The 6598-nt window shown below is 43.9% G+C and overlaps 1 pseudogene; it reads right to left on the bottom strand.

The window, feature by feature from the left end:
- Positions 1–4948: 4948 nt before the first annotated feature.
- On the bottom strand, positions 4949–5066 carry LOC124597153 (annotated as a pseudogene).
- Between the last annotated feature and the right edge of the window lie 1532 nt (positions 5067–6598).

The following is a 6598-nucleotide window of genomic DNA, read 5'->3' as shown; positions in this document are numbered from 1 at the left end:
CCTGAAGTGTCATAGTAAACGATCATAAAATTCCCAAATTCTACGACTGATCAATGTCAGATATGTAGGCCTAGAGTTCTGCCATATAACTACACGTCGAGGCGTCGCAAGGTTTAGGTGCATCCTGCTCTATGGCATTGGCCCCTTACCAAGCCTGCATTTATCGTGAATATCTCGCCTAGCATAAAGTTCCAAGTAACTAGAAAAAAAGTGTGGGATTCCAGTATATAAAAGGGTAAAATAACATACCAATAACCCTAACTTCGGTCTTCAGCAGATTCCTTGAACACATTCTCAGTTCTAATACACTACTGGCCATTAAAATTGCTACACCACGAAGATGACGTGCTACAGACGCGAAATTTAAAGACAGGAAGAAGATGCTGTGATATGCTAATGATTAGCTTTTCAGAGCATTCACACAAGGTTGGCGCCGGTGGTGACATCTACAACGTGCTGACATGAGGAAAGTTTCCAACCGACTTCTCATACACAAACAGCAGTTGATCGGCGTTGCCTGGTGAAACGTTGTTGTGATGCCTCGTGTGAGGAGGAGACATGCGTACTATCAAGTTTCCGACATTAATAAAGGTCGGATTGTACCCTATCGCGATTGCGGGTTGTATTGCGACATTGCTGCTCGCGTTGATCTAGATGCAATGACTGTTAGCAGAATATGGAATCGGTGGGTTCAGGAGGGTAATATGGAACGCCGTGCTGGACCCCAACGGCCTCGTATCACAAACAGTCGAGATGACAGACATCTTATACGCATGGCTGTGACGGACCGTGCAGCCACGTCTCGATCCCTGAGTCAACAGATAGGGACGTTTGCAAGACAACAACCATCTGCACGAAGAGTTCGACGACGTTTGCAGCAGTATGGACTATCAGCTCGGAGACCATGGCTGCTGTTACCGTTGACGCTGCATCACAGACAGGAGCGCCTGCGATGGTGTACTCAACGACGAACCTGGGTGCACGAATGGCAAAACGTCATTTTTTCGGATGAATCCAGGTTCTGTTTACAGCATAATGATGGTCACATCCGTGTTTGGCGTCATCGCGGTGAACACACATTGGACGCGTGTATTCGTCATCGCCGTACTGGCGTATCACCCGGCGTGATGGTATTGGGTGCCATTGGTTACACTTCTCAGTCACCTCTTGTTCGCATTGACGGCACTTTGAACAGCGGACGTTACATTTCAGATGTGTTACGACCCGTGGCTCTACCCTTCATTCGATCCTGCGAAACCCTACATTTCAACAAGATAATGCACGACCGCATGTTGCAGGTCCTGTGCGGGCGTTTCTGCATACAGAAAATGTTTGACTGCTGTCCTGGCCAGCACATTCTCCAGATCTCACACCAACTGAAAACGTCTGGTCAATGGTGGCCGAGCAACTGGCTCGTCCCAATACGCCAGTCTCTACCCTTGATGAACTGTGGTATTTTGCTGAAGCTGCATGGGAAGCTGTACCTGTACACGCTATCCGAGCTGTGTTTCACTCAATGCCCAGGCGTATCAAGGCCAGTATAACGGCCAGAGGTGTTTGTTCTAAGTACTGATTTCTCGGGATCTATGCACCCAAATTGCTTGAAAATGTAATCACATGTCAGTTCTAGTATAATACATTTGTCCAAAAAATACGCGTTTATCATCTGCATTTCTTCTTGGTGTAGCAATTTTAATGGCCAGTAGTGTACATTAAACTTTACTGATACTGAGAAGCTTATGTAAACGAACCAGTATGATTTTTGAAAGCATCGCTCGTGTGAAACTCTGCTTGTTCTTTTCTCATATAATATACTGCGAACTATGGAAGAAGAGCAACAGGTGGATTCCATATTCTTGGTTTTCCGGAAAGCATTTTACAAGGTGCCCCAATGCAGGCTGTTAACGAAGGTACGAGCTTATGGAATAAGATGACAGAGTGGCTCGAAGACTTCGTAAGTAATAGAACCCAGTATGTTGTTCTCGACGGCGAGTGTTCATCGGAGAAAAGGGTATCGTCAGGAATGCCTCGGGGAAGTGTGACAGGACCGCTTCTGTTCTCTATATACATAACTGATTTGGCGGACAGGGTGTGCCGTAGTCTTCGGTTGTTTGCTGATAAATAGGAATAAAAAATTTGAAGTGTTCGGATACAGTATTACCAGTTTCCTGCTTGACACAGTCAATTCATTTAAACATCTGGGCGTAACGGTGCAAAGCGATATGAAATGCAACCAGTATTTGAGAACTGTGGTAGAGAAGGCGAAGTGGCCGGTTTATTGGGAGAATTTTGGGAAAGAGTGCTTCCTTGTAAAGGAGACCGCATATAGGACGCTGGTGCGAGCTATTCTTGAGTACTGCTCAAGTGTTTGGGATCAGTATCAGGCCGGATTGAAGGAAGACATCAAAGCAGTTCAGAGGCAGGTTACTAGATTTGTTACTGGTAGGTTCGAATAACACATAAGTATTATGGAGATGTTTCGGGAACTCAAATGAGAATCCCTGGAGGGAATGCGACGTTCTTTTCGAGAAACACTACTGAGGAAATTTATAGAACCGTCATTTGAAGCTGACTACCGAACAATTCTACTGCCGCCAAATACATTGCGCGTAAAGACCACCAAGATAAGATACAAGAAATGAGGGGTCATACGGAGGCATACAGACATTCGTTTCTCCGTCGCTCTGTTTTCGGGTGGTACAGGAAAGGAAATGACTAGTAGTGGTAAATGGTACCCTCTGCCACGCACCGAACGGAAGCTTGCGGAGTATCTGTGCAGTTGTAGACGCATCTTGTAAACAAATTTTCATATGAGATACACCAGTGTCGCTCATTTACGGATGATCTGTCCATTGGGCATAGTACCGTGTTACGTGGGCTTGAGGAAGACCGTGATCTAATCCACATGCTTGATCTGTGGCACTGGCGGTTTTGCATGCTTTTTTTTACCGAATTCCGGGCTGTTTCCTGATCTATGACTCAGAAAATGAGGTACACCAACAGTTAAATGCGATAACACAGAGAACGAAACCAACAAAACGATCCAAGACGCATGTTGCACATTTCCTTCCCTCATGTCGAGTGCCGACTGTGGCAGCAGGAAGAATATCCTGCAGTAAAAGTTGTAATGTAACATGACATTTCCTTAGGAAATGTCCTAGTACACTCTTAGACGTTTTGAAAAATTGTAGATATTCACTTGAACACGGAGGGAAAAACTAGTGTTCCAAATTAATTAAGACAGAGTGGACAAAAACACACTCGCTAGGGTTCTGTTTATGCAGAGCCAAGCATATACGCAGGAGTTGCACCTCCCGTGGGCATGAATGTCGTGGGTAGTTGCTGTAGTGGACGTGTTATTCCACGCAGCCGCTGATGGAAGGTGTTTCCGAGGAATAACCAAAGACTTCGTATTACCAATGAACGTTGTAAAGTGGGTATGTCATTTTGGTTTTTGTAAGTTATCGGTGTGCGCGTCAGAGAGAAAGTTACGTTACTGTTAAACAAATTTTGCTCTTTTTGTGGCACAATCTTTGCTCTGCGCAGTCTGATACATTCTTGCTTGAAGTGTGGCAGGTGACGGACGTATTCAGTAGTGCTGTGTTGACAAGTGATTGTATCTGTTAGATGAAGAAATATTTACAGTTCAAATGGCTCCAAGCACTATGGGACTTACGTTCTGAGGTCATCAGTCCCCAAGACTTAGAACTACTTAAACCTAACTAATCTAAGGACATCACACACATCCACGCCCGAGGCAGGATTCGAACCTGCGACCGTAGCAGTCGCAAGGCTCCGGACTGAAGCGCCTAGAACCGCTCAAATATTTATTGTAAAGGACAGCAAGGATGAATGTGATGTATATAGTGGAAGGCGATAAGTAAATAAATTTTGGTTAATGTTATTATTTTTGAAGAGAAGAAATTTGAGAAGAGACTGCAGCACTGCGCAGCTAGTTTGTGTGAATGATTATTGGCAGCTAGTTAAAATTCTGAGAGTTGAGAGAAAGATCACACCACATCTCCGAATCATGCATTAACATAACAACTAATTAAGCTGCTTGATATTTCCAGAAATTCTCTATTGACATTGTACCGTTTTCAAATCATTGTTCACTTTGTTAAGTATAGCATTGTTCAAACCAATGCTACGTGTGAAGACCACGCGAAAATTTGCTCCGTCGTTTTGGATACATACGTCATTCTAAAATCGTTGCTTTGAAATGTCTTTTCATGAGACTAGTTACTCTCCCCATCACTCTGTTTAAAGAAGGTGACACACAGTACAAAACGAACAGAACGATTCACAGCCGCATGTTGCACATCTCCTTCCCCCATTTTTCACCATATAGTATGCAACAGTTTGAATATTGATGGGAAATTTTATTTAAAAAATAGGAATCTGCTTGCTGTTTAGTATTGTGCTTTCGAGAAATCTGCAATAATGTTGTCAAGACGCGTGGAAATTTTGATTAGAATCAATCGTTTTGCTCCAGTTGCACATTTAATATAGAGGCAAGTTGTATTCAGACCAGTTACAGTTCGATTCAGATTAGGTTCTGCGTAGTCACAGGTTGTAGAATGGGAAGTAAATTTGGGCTAAATTTCATACAGGAACATATAGTGGGAACCTTATGTAAAATGTAACGTGATTCACTTACTCTGTTATGAAAGTAGCAGAGAGGAGGAGAAGCCTGATTGTAAAGTACGTGGTATTCATGTTTAATCTGACAATATATGGTTGAAATGATGGGGCTCTGGTTATGAATTATGGCCTACCGGGACCATCCGACCGCCGTGTCATCCTCAGAGGAGGATGCGGATTGGAGGGACGTGGTGTCAGCACACCGCTCTCCCGGTCGTTATGATGGTATTTTTGACCGAAGCCGCTACTATTCGGTGGAGTAGCTCCTCAATTGGCATCACGAGGCTGAGTGCACCCCGAAAAATGGCAACAGCGCATGGCGTCCTGGATGGTCACCCATCCACGTGCCGACCACGCCCGACAGCGCTTTACTTCGGTGATCTGACTGGAACCGGTGTATCCACTGCGGCAAGGCCGTTGCTCGCTGGTTATGAATGCCTTACGTTATTTGAGGAGAGGAATGAGCTCTTTTTCCAGCTAATTCACGAAATCTTGAGGGAAAAGGACCCGATCACGGTTAAGAAGTTTATTAGCTGGGACTGAATAGCAGGACTAACTCTACAAGATAAATTTTTAGGCGACTGTAGTATCGAGAAAATACGTATTAGCAGACAAATCGAATCTAAAAATGTCATGTGCTATTCGAGGAGGACGTATGTAACTGATAGGTCTGACGTCTCCCGGTGAGCATTTGACACATGCCATGTTAAAGAGAGAGAATTGCCAAAACATGTGTGGGGAAATACAGCGACCCTGTGACAACGGCACAATCGCTAGGAAAGAAACGTAAAATAGAGGTTTCTTTATTCTGTTACTCTAGCTGCTTTGCTTGTTCGCAGACACGGGCTCAGACTTACTTTGGCGATATTAGGACATATTTCCACGGCGACTGTGAACACAGGTTACCCTCACGGATAAACCCCTGCGCGCCATGATATAAATCCTGTCGTACTTCCACTAATGCACAGCCATTCCTGCGCTGCCTTCGGGAGAATTATGAAACCTGTGAATGTGCTAAAAAAGGTCGACAAATATTTTATGGGTGGAAACAGCGGAGCTTTATGAAGCGGAGCCGGGATAACGCATCGCATTTATCATGCGAACGACGTCTTCTTCAGGCGCTTCCCGGGATGCTTTGTTGCTGAAATGTGGCCCCTTATTGTGACTCAAGTGCTCGCTGTGGTACTTACGGCCTGTAATTTATGCATCATTTTAGGCCGCCATATGATATTAATACCGAAGAAGACGGCGCTGCAACACATTGCAGTGGCAAGAGCAATGAAAGTGTGTCACTGGTCGATACTTGCGGGTACAGTGCCATGAGTGTCAATGGGAACCGAACATGTTGAAGGATTAAATGACCATGATGTGTATTGAGACAGCGATCAGGTTTTTTACCGTCATTTCTTAACTTACCTTTTACTGAAGTTTTGTGTACGTTTTAACTGACTTCTCTTGTCTGAAGATTTTTTAAAAAAAGTCTAAGAACATTTAGGGCACATTGAGATCTGGTTTGAATCGCAACAGCTCATTTTTATGTCGATTTCAAAATTAATTTGGATTGCATGATTAACTGTTATTTCGTTAAGCAGGACCCCATAACTAATTTCGCTTTCTGAGCACTGTAATATAATTTTCAACACCTTCTTGTCAAAATACTCACTGATATTACTTCCATCCATTTACAGAAACATGTATTGTCAGTTCGTTTAAGTGCAGTTACGGTTTTTCATTTACGAACAACCGAGTAACACACACATAAAAAAAAGTTTTGCATCACCTCGGTTCCGAGAGTTCCGGAACCTGTACAGAAAATTGGAATAGCGGTCAACATAAACATCATTTCCGCCATTTTTATTGCTCATGAAAACCACACACTGCTTGTTGTACCACCATACGGCGAGACCCTCAGACGTGGTGGTCCAGAGTTCTGTACACACCGGTGCCTCTAATA

The sequence above is a fragment of the Schistocerca americana genome, chromosome 2 (genome assembly GCF_021461395.2).
Source record: "Schistocerca americana isolate TAMUIC-IGC-003095 chromosome 2, iqSchAmer2.1, whole genome shotgun sequence".
NCBI lineage: Eukaryota > Metazoa > Arthropoda > Insecta > Orthoptera > Acrididae > Schistocerca > Schistocerca americana.
The sequence above is the reverse complement of the archived record's forward strand: the minus strand, read 5'-3'. Positions and strand labels throughout refer to the sequence as shown.